Source organism: Mobula hypostoma, chromosome 14, assembly GCF_963921235.1.
Source record: "Mobula hypostoma chromosome 14, sMobHyp1.1, whole genome shotgun sequence".
Taxonomy (NCBI): domain Eukaryota; kingdom Metazoa; phylum Chordata; class Chondrichthyes; order Myliobatiformes; family Myliobatidae; genus Mobula; species Mobula hypostoma.
Genome location: NC_086110.1, coordinates 22665237 through 22685376, shown reverse-complemented (window position 1 = coordinate 22685376; position 20140 = coordinate 22665237). Strand labels below are relative to the sequence as shown.

Sequence of the window (20140 nt, the reverse complement as noted above, 5' to 3'; positions counted from 1 at the left end):
TAGGGTCTAACTGTGTTAGTGCAGGTAATTTGGATCTGATGACATTGTTCTTTAAAAAAAAGTATCAAAGCAGGCATGAGAATTTGGCATATCAGGGTCTTCAGTTCATAAATTATAGATGCGTCTTGAATCCGGACAGTTTCACACGCCAAGATAAAAATCCCTTTAATTTCTTTCATCAGACAGATCAACTGTGTAATTGTGTACATTATCTGTTTCAGAAGTTATTTATTAATCCCCATCTTCCTTCTTGTGGGAATTTTTAAATTAATTGCTACCTCCTCTGTAATCTGGCCATCATCTCAACTAGAGAAAAATGGTGCATGGAGTTAAAGATCATGAAATAGTTAATTAAACAAATTACCTAACTAAGTGTTTAACTTTTTGATGTGTTTCTGGAGTGTTAGCCACCTGTGCTTTGTAGATCAGTTAACTTGGAGTTTATATGTGCTTAAAACAGTTTGCTGTAAGTCTTTCAAAGACGTGGCATTTAATCTCATCAGGTCACCTCTTGATCTTGTTTCATCTGTATGCTGTGAGACACTAGTAAATTTAAATGTTGAGGCAGAACTTGCTTGGATGAAAATTATAAAATTTTCACTCTGAAATCTGCAGTTGCAAATGATAATGAGTCCTTTGTTCAGATCGCTAATAATGTTCTCAGAATGGTTAGTTTACACTTCATACAGTTACTAATAGTACCACCTAAATAGTTGATTAACATCCCCTGAAACTTTAATTCTGAGTTTAAGTGTTAACTCATAATTTGGGGCAGTATGCATAACAGATAATTCACAAATAGGTAGAGATGCATTCCTGCTGATTAAGACTTCAGGAAATTAAATGTATGAATGCAAGTGCACTATTCTGTGTTTCTACCACTTTTATAAGCAGAAGTGAATCTTCAAAAATGTAACATTTCATTCTCTGGCTGTGCACCATCCAATCTACATCTTGGGTGACATAGTGGCACAACTAGTAGCGGTGCTGCCTCACGGTTACAGTGACATGCATTCAATCTTGACCCTGGGTGTTCACATGTTATCCTGGTGACTGCCTTTTTTTGAGTACTGGGGTGATCTCCCACAACCCAAAGATAAATGGATTAGTGGGTTAATTGGCCCTGGTATTTGACTGAGTGATAGAATACTGGGGAGTGTTGACAGGAATATGACGAGAATAAATGGGATTACTGTGGGGTCATTGTAAGTGAATGCCTGACTGTTGGCATAAACTGGATGGGCCAAAGGTTCTGTTTGGTGTGCTGTGTAACTCTGTGACAATTTTGCCAGAGCAGTTCAGAAATGGCATTGCCAAAGTGGTGCGATTAAATTGCATTTTGCTTTTCATTTTACCACAGCTGCTTTGCATGTAATTTTGCTCCAAGCTGTTACATTCTGTGCCGGCATGTGCTTTTAAAAGGAGCGGCTGGTAGCCTGCAAAGCATTCCGGGCAGGTCTGTACAGGTGTAAAGAAAGACCTGCCCTTTGAACACTGACCCTTGTAGCTGATACAGTGAGCAGGACGGGTCAAGAGAAGGCATTTTAAATGAAGCCTTTTTACAAAGTAACAGTCAGGTGAGTTTTGTATACATGTACATTATTTGACTCAAAAACCCTAAAGCAAAAAAAAATTAAACTCAGACTTTGTACAGCTTGATGATATTTCTTTTGTAATTTTCTGTGCTGCATGGTACTTTTGAATCTGGTTAATAAGAAGGTACATCATTGAAACCTTGCTGGTTGCATCCTATCTATAACAGTTTCTCGTTTATATTCATTTTAAATGGCTTCAGGTGCAAAACCATTTTCCTCCACGTGAGGTTTGAGTGCCTCATCATTTTGACCAAAATTTGCATTGACCATGTGAGTTTTCAGTGAATACAACATCAATGCTACTATTATGGCTGTTATAAGTATGTGTGTTTGTGTCACAGTAAGGGGAGAGAGGGGCAGAGCTGGAATTGATTTTGGCTCCGTTTCTTTGCTATGGGCTTTTACCGTTGTAAGTACTAGTTTTCATCCTGAATAATGAGCTGTACTCCTGAGACATAGACTTCTCTGGAGTTATTTGAACACACAGTGCATAATCATAAAGATGCTGAAAGTAAATGCCATTTTAAAATGAAGCCTCTCCCAAGGCCAGAATCAATGACCACTGTGTAACTTTTCAGTTCAATTCTTTGTCCTGCTGTTGAATGAGTGAGATGCTGGGCCCAACAAAAGAGAAGACATTGTATTGTCTGGAAAAACATTAAATAATCATTTCGTAGCACTAGATGTCTCTGGCTAATATTGAGAGGGCATAGATTCACTGTCAGATTCTGCTGATGGTTTTTCCATTGGTACTTTGAAATGGATCAGTGTGTTGCATTGTTTTGGACTTGAATTATAACCTGCCATGACTTGGTTAAATAAGTGTGCCATTGTCCGCTGTAGAGCAGCTGAACGCTCAAGCATTTTTGCAAACACTTCATTGCTTTATGGGCTAGTTGTGAATGTGCCAAAGACACAGTAATTTGTATATTTTAATAATGTCAGAGATAATTACAAAATTTGCTTTTGAGTTAGGAGTAGGCTGAAAGGTGGCTCTGTTTGAGGATTGTGTTGCTTGTGCCCTGAATACTCTAGATGGTGATTCAAAATCGGGGATGCAGGAAGCTGCAGGTTGCTTTTTTCTGTAACTTGTATGTTTTGATTCGTTTAGCAAAAATTCAGTAAAATGTGTTTTATTGGGCTGAACTGGGCAAAGATAATGAAGAAGCTAGTTTTAAACATAGAACACTACAGCACAGTACAGGCCCTTTGACCTGTGACGTTGTGCTGACCTCCAAGATAAATCTAATCCTTCCCTTTTACACAGTTGTTCCATGCACTCGCCACCCCCTATGTAAATAAAAATAAAATAAATAAATCAAATATCTTGCTTCTGACTCTCCCCTGTAATCGGGGAAACGTATCAATAACCAATCACCTCCTGGTATAAGCCATTTCCACCCTAGGGAAAAAGTTAACTCAATCTATGCCCATCATCATTTTGTACGCCACTATCTTGTATTTGGAATGTTTCATTGTTTTACTGCCAGGGAAATACTACTTAAAGCTTTAGGGAGTCTTAAAATGAAGACAACAGAACAATTTTGTGCACAGCAAGGTCCAACAGCTGGATCAGTGGGGTGGGGGCTGGGGGGGGGTTGGTAGTGGCTTGTGGAGGCACAGTGAGAAGTGGTGTCTGTGTCTGTGACCACTTGTGAGTTACGTAGCAGGCATTTGTGTGCATCCGCAAATATGTTAATGTCCTTGTAGCAGAGTCTTGTTTGTCGTTGTATTGGACCTCTTTGCCACTGGATCAAGACCTTGCTCTCTTATGTTTGTTGTGCTAGTTGGTGTGTGATAGCTATTTCATATGGACAGAAAAGGTGCACAGGCAATTTTCACTCCTTGGTGAAATTTGGGGTCTGCACCTTTGGTCCTTCTTGGGTATCCCCAATAAGATACCAGAACATTGTTCCATTTCTGTCTCCCGGGAATTTGGACATCCTGAAATTGACATCATTATCTTGAATGAGAGCCAAGGATGACTTGTAATTTGACTCCTCCTACCCTCTGTTCCAGAGGAGACTAACTGATACATTCTGAGGTTCTCCATCACTAGGGTCAGAAAGGATCAAAGTTCCTCAAAAATCGGGGAAACTTATATCAATGAAATCTTTTCCTACTGAAACCAGCACCATGTTTCAACAGAGAGCGGAAAACAAGGTTCTGTGGCCACAACTCTTGTCACAGACATCGACACCTGTAACATCTGAGTAAGAGCTGGCAAGGATTTCTGCATCACCCTGCACTGTGACAGGTAGTGATGAAAGTGGGCTGAAACACCCTGAAAAGATCCCTCGTGATGACCGTTGACCAATGGGTCTTTCTGCTGGAGTGGATATAACTGGGCCATACGGGGAGAGCTGCTCAGCCTATGTCACCTCCTTTCCAGAACCAAGGTCATCAGTCATCAAGCTGAAGAAAGCAGATGGAGTGTGTGTGTCCATCCGGTGGTCACTGAAGCACACCTGTGAATAGGACTAACTTTTCTGTAAGCCACAGGTCCCCTGCCAGCCACTGGAACCTGACGGCTGACAATACAGGTTTTAGATGTGACTCTGGAAAAAGTGGTCCATCTTCCATTCCTTGGGAGCCACCTCTCTTTGAAGACCAACATCAGTGATGAAATTCTGTAGCGCATCAGCACATCTTTTGGGCAAAAGTACTGGTTGAAGATCTAGGCAGCCGTAATCCCTGCCCTTGCATTCTTTGCTGAGAAATTAGCAACCTACAGCAGGCACCTCAAAGCACTGGAGAAAAACTACCAATGCTGTCGCCTTAAAATCCGCAGGCAGAAAAAGTGAGCTAATGTTCCGAACATTAATACTATAATTGCAATCAGCTGGCACTAATAGGCAGGTCACATTGCTTATATGTGCAATAATTGCTCCCCAAATTGGACCCACTGCTCTGAGCTCCATCACGCATGTGGGCAGATGTTTATGGAATTACCTCAGCAAGAGTGGACCATTTATTTATTTTTTTAAAAATTGTGACGTAGTACGAAGTCGGCCCTTCCAACCCTTCGAGCCACGCCACCCCAGCAACCCCCGACAAACTTGATTAACCCTAACCTCATCACAGGACAATTTACAATGACCAATTAACCCACCCGGTACGCCTTTGAACTGGAGCGCCTGGGGAAAGCCCATGCATCCCACAGAGAGGAGGTGTAGGCTCCTTACAGAATGGCGCTGGAATTGGACTCCAGACTCCGGAATGCCACGGCGATGTAATAGTGTCGTGCTGAGCACTACACTACCACAGCATCCGATTTCACTGGCTCATCAGAATCACTGGGTTGTGGTAGCTCAAAGTAGAGAGGATAGCGCACAATATGGTCAATTCCATGGTAAACAGTCTGTGTTTTACCCGAGGGCACGTGGGGCCTCAGGCCATCAACAGTATTGCTCTGGATTTTCGTCATGGATAATTTGTACAAGGCTCTGGACTGGAACTTCAACACGCCATCTGATCTAGAGCCGAGAGATCTTCTTATCCCAGAGATACGTTGGGTCGTAAAAAGAGGCTTTTCTTGTCTGCCATGCCTCCAGTCTGCACGTGGGTGGGCTTAGCTGAGTGAATTGAAGGTTTCTGTTCAACTTGAGTGATATGTTTCACTATTTAGGTTTGCAAGCTTTTGATTTCAGGTGGGTGTTTGTTGAAGAGGTAAGTAATAAAACAGGTTTCTGGCCTATTTTCACTCTAGTTATTTTTTTCCTTTTTAGACCCTGTTTTTATTGATCAGCAGTGTAAGCTGTTAGTCCTTGAATGCAGTGGAAAGCTGCATTTTCTTTGGGTTCAATTCAAATGTTTCCCTCAAAGCTCTGATTTATTCAAAGTTTACATACTAGTTGTTGGATTATATAGTCCCTGTAAATTGTACCATTGGGAGGAAAAGTGACTGAATATTCCAACTGGGTGTTTTGTTTTGATTGTGGTAAACTGTGTAGTAGAACAATCCTTGTCTTTGTGGAGCTCCTTGTCTCAGACACGTTTTGGAACGTTTCACATTGTTTGGAGTATCGTACCTGCATTTGAGCTAAATGAAAGCATCCTTTTCCAACATAACCCAATATTTTCAAAAAAAAACTTGTTTGAGCAAATGCTAAGTGTGTGCATGATTCTGCAGGAAAGGAATTGCTCTGAAGTGTTCATACAAACATCTTCAGCCTTATAGAGCCTCAGCATCACATCCCTGCTCTTGTATTCTAGACCTCTTGAAATGAATTCAAACATGGCATTTGCCTTCCTCACCACTGATTCAGCCTGCAAGTTACTCTTTAGGGTGTTCTGCACAAGGACTCCCAAGTCCCTTTGCATCTCAGATTTTTGGATTTTCTCCCCATTTAGAAAATAGTCTATACATTTACTTCTACTACCAAGGTGCATGACCATGCATTTTCCAACATTGTATTTCAATTGCCATTTTCTTGCCCATTCTCCTAATCTGTCTAGGTCTTTCTGCATCCTACCAGTTTCCTCAACTCTACAAGCCCCTCCACCCATCTTCATATCATCTACAAACTTGGCAACAAAGCTATCTATTCCATCATCTCAATCATTTATATACAGCATAAAAAGAAGTGGTCCCAACACCAACCCCTGCAGAACACCACTAGAAACTGGCAGTCAACTAGAAAAGGATCCCCGGCCCCGGCCGCCAACCACCAGGCAAAGCCGAGGATTCGGGGCCTTCCCCTCTGGAGATTCTCTTTCTTTCTTTTCAAATCTTTTTATTGTTATGTTATACAGGAAAAATAACATGAGTTTTGAAAAAATTCCGGAGATTCTCGATCACACAGTAGCAACGGCAGTGAAGCGGGCATTTCAGAAGTTTCTCCAGATGTTCCTCCGTGCTTCTCACATCTGTCTCCACCAAATCAGGATTGTGCGTGGCATCCTACTTGACAAATACAGATATCATTCACTGGAGAGGCTGTGCGTGCTGCGTTGCGCCACCATCTTCTCCTCCTTTTATTCTCACTCACTGCCTCCTTCCAATCAGCCAATGCCCTAACCATGTTAGTAATTTTCCTGTAATACCATGGGCTCTTAACTTGGTAAACAGCCTCATATGTAGCACCTTGTCAAAGGCCTTGTGAAAGTCCAAATAAACAACATCCACTGCTTCCCCTTTATCTATTCTACTTGTAATCTCTTTAAGGAATTCCAGCAGGTTCGTTAGGCAGGATTTTCCCTGAAGAAAACTACGCGGACTTTGTATTATCCTGTCCTGTGTCATCAAGTACGTCAACACCTCATCCTTAACAATTGACTCTAAACATTTTCCCAACCACTGATGTCGGGCTAAGTGGTCTATAATTTCCTTTCTGCAGTCTTCCTCCTTTCATTGGGTGAGTTGTTTTGGTGGAAGAATGCTGAACTAAAGGTTTTAACATTAAAAGGTTTAGAGCTGGACATTTTGGGAGATGTCAGAATTAAAAATACCTTCTCAGTACTCCAAAGAGAAAAAGCAAAACTGAAAACATTTTCAAAACTGAAATTGACTGTTGCATGAAAATAATCTGGAATTGAAGCTGGTAAATGGAGTTGAGACATGGATCAGCCCTGAAGTAATCAATGATGGAATCTGCAACCTTTTGCATTACTGTATCCCCCGTATCTCTCTGATGCACGGCTAGGTGGGCAATTGTTATTTCTTCACTTCAATTCATTTCCATCCTGTGACACTTCAATGTGCCATTGGTGAGATCTGGCTGCAGGTACAATGAGAGTACCGGTTTTACTAACCTTCTGACTAGAGTTTGTTGGGCTCAGTAATGATAACTCATACTTGTGGAATAATTTACACACAACTGATTTAAACCTGTTTCAAAAAAGCTACAGTCACTGTTTTGGACTGAGAACTTTTTTTGTTTACCTTTTTTGCCCATGTCAGACAGAGTAAACTACACTTGGTATAACTTTTTCTGCCATTTACACTTCTGTACCGTTTTAATATCTGTGCAGGACATAATTAAATGTAATGGAAGCACTTCAGAAAATTGATTTCAGCACATACAGGATTATAATCATTGTAAAATGTTTGCTTGATGGTGATGATTTCATCTTCACTCCTGAAATAACAGTCAGGCATTCAATAATAAAGAGGTGTTTTTCATCAGAGCAGAATCAGATATATCTGCACGCAAGTACATGTTCCCGTGTAGATCAAAATGTAGGTGCTTATTCAGCAAATCTAAGTCAACTCTCCATATCACCACCTCTTAAAGGAATTTAAGGTGAGAAACATGGAATTCTGCATGTGCCACAACTAAGATACATTTCACTTAGAATGGAAAATAGGAAAAGGTAGAAAACTGAACAAGGAACTTGGAGGTGGTGTGGGGGAAACTGCAAAAATAACTTATCCCTTTTTAAGATGTGACATTTTTTTGTTCCTAAGTCTTGTATTTGGCCATTCAACTTTGCAGAGGATTTCTATTGATTTGTCTGGTTTTAACTTAATTCCCAGGTAGACAGAACTTGAACTGTACCTCAATGCCTTTCAAGTGCTGCTGAATTTATCCAGGAGGTTCTGGAGGATGAAAAGGGGTGGGAATTTTTGGGAGAATAGGGCTGTGTTTGTTGCTGTATTTCAGATTTAGTTGTGATGTTAATTTATAAATCCTATTCTCAGTAGTTTCCATGGACACAATGAAAAGGGATCTGACTGGATTTGTGATGATTCTGCACTTTACTGGTGACCAGTCACAGTAACAGAGATTTTGAAATCACTTTTACCATTGTTAATTGAAGTTGCCAATTTTAATTGCATCCTTGTGTGGTTTTGCCTGACAATAAATCACTTCACTTTTGAAGTTCATTTACAAAGTTGTGGGGAGGAGCTCTGCTCCGGGAACAAAGCTACCCTTGATGTGGGTGTGTGCAGTGAACATCAAGGGATGCCACCATTGTGTCCTTTTGTCTTCCAAGTTACAATGCTGTACTCTAATAGTGCAACCCTGCTGACGTTGTCCTCAACTCGGAGCTTTTTGTAATGCAGTTGCTGAAGGTCATCTGTCTGAGGCCCCCTTGCCTCCCCTTGCACCACCTTTCTGGTGGTGGCTAAAGCTGGCCCCTAGCTGTACGACTTCAGGCCACTGTATGGTCTCTACCCAAAACGTTGACTGTTTGTTCCTCTTCATGAATGCTGCCTGACCTGCTGGGTTCTTCCAGCATTTTGTGAGTGTTTCCAGCATATGCAGAATCTCCTGTACTTACATAAAACAGAATTTGCTTTGTGTAACACTTAGTTGCCAAGAAAGAACGGTTGACTATTACTTTATAGTCTTTAAGCCTCTACCTGCCTTCATGTACTGAGTAAGTTTAGTTGGCCAGGTCAGCTCATCCAAACCTCTGCTTCCTCCAGCAAATGAAATGGCTGCCATCAGCTCAGTAGTGGGAACGATCCTTCACATAAAGGCTGGATTCTCAACGCAACTGCACACTGCCTTGCCGCAGCTACAGTAGAGATGTCTGTCACAAAATTCTGGGGTAAATAAAGGTGCTGTGTTTTTTTAAAATCTAGTTTAATTTTATGTATTCTGCCTCTCAAGCTGTTTCCAGGGACACTTGAGCAAATGCCAGTTGATACTGGAAGATCAGCAGATTGTTGACCCTAAAGTACATTGGTCTTCAATGCAAGGAGCTGTTCATAACCACATGGCATTTAATGGCAGAATTTCCATGTTTATAGGAAAGTGATTCTTTAGGGCATCCATATCTCCAGCAGAGGAGAAAGGGCATGCACTTTGTATTTTGAACAATTGCTCAGTATTTGCATTGTTCAAGAATTATGCCCTGGTGTTTCCAAGTTATGCATCATGGATCACTCAAAAATTGCTGCTTCTCTATAGATGAAGTTTATATTGCATCAGGTAATTAATTTTGGAAAACTGTTACAATTTATTTAAATTTTTCATAATTCTGAATTCTTAAGTTATTGTATGAATCAGTGTCCAGAACCTGCCACCTTGTGCTTCTTCACCCCTCCCCCCACTTTCTCACTGACTTCTCATCTCTCTTTTCAGTCCTGATGAAGGGTCAACTGTTTATTCATTTCCATGGATGCTGTCTCACCTGCTAAATTCCTCCAGCATTTTGTGTGTTTTGCCTTGGATTTCCAGCATCTACAGATTTGCTCATGTTTGCTATTATAGTTGTTTTACAGGTTTCCCTCAAAATAAGACTGTAGACACTTGGGAGCAGTGGCTTGGTGTTTAAATCAAAAGTAATCCAAATGGAAATTGGGTGCAAACACCTCAAGAGCAACAAAGGAGTAGCGTGCTCTAAAAAGGGTCTTGGCCTGAAATGTTGACTTTTTATTCATCTCCATAGATGCTGCCTAACCTGTTGAGTTCCTCCAGCATTTTGCGTGTGTTACTCTGTACTTCCAGCATCTGCCGAATCTCTTGTCTTTTTATAATCAGTCTGTCCAATTAGGGACATAAGAGCCCAGTCACTTATGTGAGTCTTGTCCTAATTGTGGAGTTCTGAGAGCCTTAAAGATTCCTTGGAGTAAGTGGTGGGTGAGTTTTTGAAGCAACCTTTATTTGGTGACAAAGTGAAGATGTCTTCCCATTGACATCATGCTTTGAAAGGCCATTTAGTGATTCTGCCACTCCTTCCGTTCTGAGGGAGGCCTCATAATGGCAGAAGGTAGGGCCATGGACTGACATGTTGGAATGGGAATTAAAATGTTGGGCCACTGGGAAGTTCCACTTTTGGCGGATGGTACAGAGGTGCTTGGCAAAGCAGTTCCTCAGTTTACAAAGGATCAAACTGATGTAGAGGAGCCGCATCGAGATCACAGGACGCAATAGATGATCCCAGCGGATTCACAAGTGAAGTGTTGCCTCAGCTGGAAGGGGCCCTGGATGGAGGTTAGGGTGGAGGTGGAGGGGCAAGTGTGACACTTCCACCACTTGCAGGGATGAATGCCTCGAGGGAGATTAGTGGGGAGAGACAAATGGACAAGGCAATCTCGGAGAGAATGATCTCTGTGGAAAGTGGGGTTGGGGGAAGGTAAAGATGTGTTTAGTGGTAGGATCCCTTTGGAGATGGTGGAAGTTGAGGAGGATGATGCATTGGATGTGTAGGCTCTGGGTGGTAGGTCAAGACTAGAGGAACTCTATCACTGTTAAGGCAGCAGGAAGATGGGGTGAGTGTGGAGAATGAAATGAACAATGAAAGACCGAGATCAAGTGCATGTGGAGAGGATGTTTCCTGTATTGTGTGAGTCTAGCACCAGAGGGCACAGCCTTAGAACAGAGAAATTCCTTTAGCTAGATTGTGGTGAATCTGTGGAATTCATTGCCACAGATGGCTGTGGAGGCCAAGTCATAGAGTATATTTAAAGCAGAGGTTGATAGTTTTTTGATTAGTCAGGGTGTCAAGGGTTATGGGGAGAAGGCAGAAGAATGAGATTGATTTGCTTATTATAGATGGCCTCCTCAGCCATTTGCAGTAGTGAATTCCAGAGATTCACTACCCTTCTGGCTAAAGAAATTCCTCCTAATCTCTGTTCTAAATAGACATCCATTTTGAGGCTGTGCCCTATGGTCCTAGACTCCTCTATAATAGGAAGCATACTCTCCATATCCACTCTATCTAGGCCTTTCAGTACTCGATAGGTGGCAGTGAGATTTCCCCCCTCATTCTTCTAAATTTCAGCAAGTACAGGCTGGCATTTAGCACAGCAATGAAGGTCCTCTATCTCTGTCTGCTTCTCTGTCTGTCCTTGGCCATCTTCTCTGTTGTGCCCCACGTGTGGGTCAGTGCCCTCGTTTCTGCCTCTACAATACGACCTCAAGTTGTCTTTGATTTCCTACAGTTCCTCCACCCTTCAGGGTTCAGTAAAGTGGTGTAAACCAATTTTGTTCTTGGTCTTGGCTGTGTTCAGGACTTCCTTCATCATGCCAGTTGCTTCCTCTGGGTTTTCACTACTGTCAGCCCTGAGAGTCCTGGGTGGAGACTCAGGAATTATGTCGCACACAGATGTAGAAGGATTCTTCATGGCTGTTTACGTAACAGTTTTGTTTGACCAGTCTGGGTTGTCTAGCCCTGAGTTGAACCTCGAGGACTAGTGGACCACACTTAGCTTGGCCTCTACCCATTGACCTTTTTGGCATGGGTGACCCTACCAAGAGCCAAAGTGTGAAGCTTTGCTTCCAGCAGCATAGCCCTCTGGGTCATTGAGGTATAAAAGCCTCTGAACCATGACAAGATTGTGATCCTCTTGGAGGCAATTGAGAGGGTTCAGAGAATAACAGAGTGTACACGATGGGCCAAATGGCCTGATTCTGCTCCTATGTCTTATGCTCTTATAACCTCCAGTCAACATTTGAATGTGTTCTGTACAAGTGCACAATTCCTCCATTTTTTTCATGAAATCTTGATAACTCCTGAGACAACTTGATAAATGGTTTACTTATCCCTTTGAAGATGAACTGTGAAGCACTTTGGCTATTTCATACTTGAAGTGGAATCAGTCAGTTAATTGGACTGATTTGGAGGCACCAGGTTGTTTTTGTTTTTTAACATATTTTTTCCCTGCTCCCTGCCATCAAATTCCTTCTCCTCGGCAACATGGTAAACTCAACTGGTTCATCAAATAGAAAAGCACCCATTCCCCAAGAGTTGGGTTCTGTCAATATAGATTTGAGAGTTGAGTTTGGGAATGAACTGGATATTATTTTGGTCTCTGAGTCCTGATGAGTGGTCTTGGCCTGAAACTGACTCTTTATTCCTTTCCATAGACATTTCCTGATCCGCTCCAGCATTTTGTGTTACTCCTGATTTCCAGCACCTGCAGAATCTCTTGTGTTTTGGATATTATCTCGGGTGGGACTCCCTACTGCAACAGAATTCATCAGTTCCCAGTTTCCTAATTAATAGTTTGTTTTGCGATCACAAGATAAGAAATCCTTCAATTAACCCAGTGTATTGTTCTTTTGAGTACTGATGATATTCTTTCTTTAGCATGGTTGATTGTATATTAGTTCTTGGGGGTTCTGAGTGGTTTGATACTTAGCCAGATATATATTTGACATTGCATCACGTAAAGTGAAGTCATTGTCATCTGTGCCTCTTGAAATTTCGGACAACAACTGTGCTAGAAAGATGTCTTCAGTTTTCTCAGAGTCCTGAAATAATGCTTTTGTCACCCAAATGATTATTAAACCACACACAGGAAAGCAGGCCTTTTTTTGAATCTTCTTTCAGTGTAAAGGCTAATGTGATGTGGACTCCAGGTATTTTCTTGTTATGAATTGCATGAGAAACTGATTCTGCAGTGGGAGCATCTTAAAGAACAATTGCATGATTGAACTAAGTGGGGCCAGATAATAATTAGTTGAAATGCAAAAATATATCTTATGGCACACCCATATAATTGATGGTTTGTTTGCAGCAGTTAATCCAGTATACAAATATTTTTGTACAAATGATGTGCAATAGCTTACATGAAGTCATTGAGTACAGAGCATGGAAACAGGCCAACTTGTCCTTGTTAACCAAGTTTATCCAATTTGATTGCATTTAGGCCATGCACCTCTGAATCTTTCCTATTTATGTGGCTATCTAAATGGGTTTTAAACATACTTGTATCTTCCTCCAACAACTCCTTCCATTTGCTCACCACCACTTGGCCATCAGATCCCCTTTAGTCCTTTTCCTTCTCACCTTACATCTATGCTGTCCACTTTTGCACTCCCCTATCCTGGGGGAAAGACTATGGTCATCTACCTTATCTATGCTCGTCATGACTTTATAGAACAATGTAAGGTCACCCCTTATTCTTCTTCACTCCAGGGGAAAACAGTACTAGTTCATCCATCTCTTCTGGTAACTTAAGCCCTCCAGTCTCGGTGTCCCTCTGACTCTTTTTTTTGCACGCTCTCTACCTTATTAAACCACTGCTGAAAATTCTGAACTTTAGCATGTCTTCAAGGTGTATTTTCTTCAGTGATGTAACTTCACTTTCTAGAAATGAGGACTGATAGGTGACCGAGGAAAAAAATTGAACATTTTTTCCCTCAGGTTTTTTATGTTCAGATTAACACTTACTAAGGGTTCCTTAATTGCATGTAATCATGTAAAAATGACTGTGACCTTTTCTTTGGCTGGAAGAAGCAAGTTGCCTTGTTTATAGACAGGCTCTGGGTATACGATGTATGTAAAATACATTGAGTGAATGAATGCATCATTCTTTGCCATATTTTTCTGTTTTGAGCCTATGTATGCCTTTTTAAACAACTAGCTATTCTTCTACTCTTCTTTCATCTATGAATTTATTACTTCAGTGCTGGGGTGGGTTCTTGGAAGTCACCAATAGGAAATTTCTCCATGTTTCTGGTACAACAGAAAGTTGTTGCATACTGGTATATCAGAGAAATTTGTCAAAATGTTAAAACATAAAAGCATGTTTTATGATTTAATTCACAGTTTTAATCTTTCTGAAAGACAAATGTTGGAGGAGCAAGTGGGTTTAAATTTCCTGTTGATCTATGATGGCAGAGCTGATCTATTAGAATATTTTGTAGGCCGATTGTGACATGTGGCTGTGAGAGCTGTAAGGCTAAATACAGAAAGGTCAACGCCTTTGAACATAGAGACTGGAGGAAAGTGTTAAGAGCTCGCTGGACAGCAAGAAGATCCAACAAGTCAATACTTGAAGAAATACAGCCAGGCTGCTCACTAGGAGGCTTGATTATGAGACAAAAGTTCAAGTATTTTGGCCACATCATGAGAAGAATGGGGTTCCTTGGAGAAGACACTCATGTTAGGTAAAAGGAGAGGATGACAGAGGCTGCAATGGATAGATGATATTACTCAGACAGTGCGGATCCTTGGGGGGTCTCAGAGAGGCAGTTTCCAACAAGAAGGCTTGGTGTGTAGGAGTCCATGAGGTCACGAAGAGTAGGACTCGACTTAACAACTGAACAACAGAATCATTATCTTAAACCTTGGTTCATTTTTTTTTGTTGAATTCCTACCCATTCTCGTAAAGACTGTTCCTAAAGGCTATTTTAACACTGCCGCTAATGTGGGGATGGACAGAAATCGGCAGTTGATGTTTTGGGTCAAGACCCTTCGTCTGCACTGATGAACGATCTCAACCCGAAACACTGATTGTCCATAGGTGCAGCCTAGCTTGCTCAGTTCCTCCAGTGTCCTGTGTTGATCCAGGTTCCAGCATCTGCCATCCCTTGTGTCTCCATTCTTGTATTTCACCAGCCTTTAGTTTTTCAGATCAAGCATCTGCTGTCTCAGACTATGGTGATGTCAAAAGCAAATGTTCGGGTGTTTTGTACTGTTCTTGCAATGTTATTTCATGCTAATAGGAACTCAACGTTTTGTTTAAAATCCAGTGTCAATGCCTGAACAGTGAAATGCTGCATTGATATTTTATAGCTCTTCAGTGATATAAATAAGATGCTTAAATTACTCTAAAAATGTGAATTATATTAATTTAAATTGCTTTCCCAGATTTTTATATATTTCTTAATATTTTGCCTTTTCCTCCTCCGGTGCTTGATACCATCTCAATTCTTATACCTAGCCTTCCTAATCAGTGAACAGTACTTTTATTGGAGCACAATTTGAACTGATCTCCAAATTGGTTGCCACAATCATTATTTGATGTAGGCTGAATAAGTATAATATTTTAAATTGCTGTATTTGGGGAGTATTCTGGAGTTAAGTGAATATAGTAGATAGTAATTCAAACAAGAACCACTTTTCAATTAATGTAAATTGTAAACTGCAGGCAGTAAATTGAAGTTGGCTCACCTTTGCAAATAAACAATACTGTCTGTGTTACACAGACGAAGAGATATGGTTTGCAAAATTTTGACCATGATAGATTTGCTTGGCCTCATCAATCCAGGGCTTGAGTAATGAGTTTTGTAAACAAGTTTAAGGAAGCTTGCAATTAGTGTTTGAACAGAAGTGTCTTCCATTGTAGATATGCAATTCAAAGGAAGCATTGTCAACCCAAAGTATTGAAGAAAGCAAAATCATTGTAACTGTTGTAACCTTTAATCTTAAATTTAAGAATATGAAAAGCAACGCCCACAAAATACTGGAGGAAATCAGCAGGTTGGGCAGTATCTATGGAAAAGAATAAACAGTTGACGTTTCAGGCCGAGACCCTTCTTCAGGACTGAGAAGGAAGGGGAAAGATGCCAGAATAAAAAGGTGGGGTGTGGTGGCTGGGAAAGAGGCTAGCTGGAAGGTGATAGTGAAGCAAGGTGGGTGGGAGAGGTCAAGGGCACCAGGAAGTCCTGCTTGTGGTGGATGGTGTTGAAGTGCTCGACAAAGTGATCACCCAGTTTATGACTGGTCTCACCAATGCAGAGGAGACTGCATCGGGAGTACCAGACACAGGTGTTGCCTCAGGTGCTATTTTAATTCCAATTCCCATTCCCATTCCAACGTGTCAATCAATGGCCTCCACTTGTGCCAAGATGATGCCACTGTCAGGGTGGAGGAGCAACACCTTGTATTCCTTCAAACTGACAGCGTGAATACCAGTTTGTCCACCCCCTTCTATTCCCCACTCTGACCTTTACTACTTCTCACCTGACTATTACTTCCCCCTGGCTCCCCTTTCTCCTATGGTCCACTCTCTTCTCACCTATCAGATTCTTTCTTCTCTTGCCCTTGACCTTTCCCTCCCACCTGGCTTCACCTATCACCTTCCAGCTAGCCTCTTTCCCCTCCGCTCATCTTTTATTATGACATCTTCCCTCTTCCTTCTCAGTGCTGAAGAAGGGTCTTAGCCTGAAACGTCAACTGTTTATTCTTATCCATAGAAGCAGCCTGACCTGATGAGTTCCCTCAGCATTTTGTGTGTGTTGCTTTAGTTTTCCAGCATCTGCAGATTTTTATTTGTGTTTGTAATTAAAGTCATGCGTATTTGCGAGAGAAGTGTCAGGAGTCACGTAGTGTACAAATATTAGAGCTGCAGGGGGCAAGGGATGAATACAGAGAACAGTGAGACAGAGTACAAGTAGAGCTGGACAGATTGAAGGAACAGCTAGAACAGAGAGAGAGGAAGAGAGAGTTGTTGGTGAAAGACAGGAAGAACATTTAGAACAAGGCAAGAGTAAATTAGTCAGAGATCTGGACAGACTGGTAGGTAAATGTGATGAGGCCCAGCAGGTGGGTGCTCACTGGGAGGCAGCCATGGAGATAATTGCTGAGGAAGGTGAAGAGGTAAATGGAATATGCTGGACCAGGAAGTAAACAAGTGTGAAAGTAGCCACTTTCAGGAGAGGTTGTACCTTTCGGAATGGCACCTTTAGAGACCGGGCATTAGCAGGCTCAAAATGCTGATGATCCCAGCAAGCCTGTCACACTCATCACCACCATCTACGGGTCCTTTATGCCAAGGGAAAAGCAGAGCATTCTATTTGAATTCCCTGCACGTGGCAAGGCAGAATTGTGGCGTAAATGAGAGGAAATGATAGAAGTCCACAGAATGCTGCCCAAAGACATGCATGTATTGGTTAAAGCTAAATGCCAGAGAAATACGTGGAACAGCAGGATCCTAGAGGTGCGGGATTAAACATGGGGAAACTAGTGGGAATGCCAGTAATGAGGAGCGATGTCGGAACTTTAAGGAAGAAGTGAGGCAGCACCTTGTAGGAGTAGAGAGGATAACTGTAGTCAGTGTGTAACTGCAGGTCAGGGTCTTCAAAAGAACCCTGAAAGGGAAAAATAGAAATATTAAAGATAGAAATAGAGCTGTTTCCAAAGATGTACGCAAAGGAGTCGCCGTTAGATGCCATTAACTTTTCCAGTAGGTTTCTGGGTATGCCCAAACAATGGAGATACTGTCCTGGGGTGGATGCACTGAGTGAGGCAGATGCTGTCATAGATTCAGGGAGGGGACAGATTAAATGGACAAGTCAGGTCAGCAAACACTTAAGATTTACAGAGCAGACAACATGGCCACAGCAGCCCCCTATCAGCGGGCACTGGAGCCAATGTGGTGTTCCTGGATTATATCAAGAGATTCCAGGGGTATGGAACACAAGCAAGATTGTAAACCCGTCAGAGTAAACCAGATTAGAGTAGAGCCATATAAACCCACACATACTGTACACATCCCTGATGTAAATAGAAGCAAGGGTTTGGACTAATGGATGATCCTAAAAGGATGACTTGTTCTAAATTGGGACACCTCACCCAGGACTGAAAGAAAAACAGTTCATGTAATCAGAATTCTGTAGCTCAGAGATTTGAATTTGAGAAAGCTCAGAAGATGTTGGAATTTTAGTTGATGTGAGGGTGGTTGAATGTTTGCTTGTCCAAGACCAATAACTTCCAGCATTCATTGTTTCAAAGCTTAAGGTCTAAGATTGTGGAAGGTAGTTGTGAATGTGTAAACAAGAGAAAATCTGCAGATGCTGGAAATCTGAGCAACACACACAAAATGCTGGAGAAACTCAGCAGGCCAGGCAGCATCTCTGGAAAAGAGTACAGTCAACGTTTTGGGCCAAAGCCGTTCGGCAGTTGTGCATGTGTGTTGAAATGTTTTGCTGAATTTTATTCTTTGAGAGAAAGTAACCAAAAGATGAATGGTTTGAATTTGAGGAGGGTGTGAAATGAATTTGCAGGATGTCTTGCTTTAAGAGGCAGTCTCTTTAAGAAATTGTGCGAGTGTGAGGAGGGGTGGGGAAGCACCCATCCATCTTTTTTTCCTTTTAGGAATGTGTTTATTGTGTATTAAACATTTGTTCTGTATTTTTCAGTTTATTTATGAAACTTCAGAAGGAAGAAAATTGTAAACATAGATTTTTGTTTAGTGTTGTCTGTGCTTTAAGCTTGTGTCTATTTACTAATTTGCTTTGGCTGATGTTGGAGAGAGAAACCTGGATTCGGCACCATGTGGAATCCTGGTTAAGGTGATGGAAATGTGAATGTCTCTATTACAGATGTGAGGTTCCCATATTCTAGGCATTTTGAGAAATTGGTGATTTGTGTACATACAAGTTGAGAATTTGAAAGGTATATAATTTATTGGGTATTGTCAATATATTGATTGAGTTCTTTTGGAAAGAACTTTTCAAAGATGGGATGTAGTCACAGTGTGTGTCTCACCAGATGCAATTAGCCAGGATTCTGGTCATTCCTGCCTCCGAGAATGCAAATATAGAATGTGCTTTGAAGTCCAGCATGTGCTGGGTAAAATGCAAACATGAGTTCACCTTTGCTGACCACAGAGAACCAGAGGGAGAAGGCAGACTAAGTGAGTCAGCCCACTAACAATCTCATTATAGGAAATTAAATAATGACAAAGGATCTAGTGCTTTCCCGGTGTACATGATGAATAAACTCTTCTTGTGCTTCCAGTCGGGTACAGGTATCGATTTTAACCGACGCTTCCGTGACAAACTCTGCACCTTCATCAGTGATGATGCTCGAGCATGTCTAGTCTGGTGATATATGTATCCCTGTCGTCCATCCCTCCTGATTGGTTAGTCCTCATCCAATCAGGTTTCTGCTCTCCCATCTTGTTTGCAATCAAAATGATAACCATCAGCCTCCTGACTGAAGAAGACCTGCAAATGAAAAGAACAGGAGCGCGAATGTTGAAGACACACAGAAAGTGTGTCAGCAAGCAGTGAATAAAGTGTTAATGAATAATGGTAACAGTACTTTGTAATGAAGGCTGGTTCTGGGAGGTAGATCATTAGGTATATTGATCAGAATAGGAAGATGTTGGGAAGGTGAATGGGAATGGATGTGAGTTATGGCAGAGACATTAACCTCGATGGCAAGGCAGACCAAAAAAGAGAATGTCTGAAAGCAGCCCCATCCTGAATGGGGAGTGAGCACAAATGAGCTGAGCCCTTTCAGTGGCTGGGCCAGTGACCAAAACGACAGTCCGGGAAGAGGTGCTTGGTCTTGCAGTTATTCAAATGGAGACCACTCCAAACCCTCCTGCAGATCGATCAAAGAGACTGAGAGACTTGTCAGTTTATTCTGATAATCTTCTGTCATGGCATGGAATGTGAACTGTTGCCTATGAAGCTGAGACAAGGTTAGCTTGGTGGTGCTCCCTGCCCTCACAGGGACTACTGACAACCACGTCTGATAGCGTCAGTTATCAGAGATTGAAGAGGCAAGGACAAGGATGTGATTAAAGTGCATCAGGCCAGCAGGGAAGCGAGCAGGAAGCACACGAATGACAAAGCTGCATTTCAAAGACTGATTGAAATCGAGAAGGCAGATGTGTCCAAAAGAGGGTGATCAAAGTTCTGGAACATCTTATTGCCATCTGCTTGGTTTTGTAGATAGCCAATTAGGGATGACAGATAGTGTAGATGTAGATACATAGGGGCATGATGGGTTATTAATTGGGGAAGGAGTCTGAAGCACTCCGTACTTAAATCCTCCTCAGAGTTTGACTTTCCTAGGATTGATTTATGTCCAGGAGCCAAAAAGAGGGTATGTTAGGGAGTAACCTGGAGTTAAGTGAATATAGTAGATAGTAGTTCAAGCAAGAACCAGTCTTCAGTTCTTAATGT

The 20140-nt window shown here is 41.7% G+C and overlaps 1 protein-coding gene across 2 annotated transcripts in view; it reads left to right on the top strand.

The window, feature by feature from the left end:
• Positions 1 to 20140, top strand: part of ripor1 (RHO family interacting cell polarization regulator 1) — a 315583-nt gene that overhangs the window by 123969 nt on the left and 171474 nt on the right. The window lies entirely within an intron of this gene.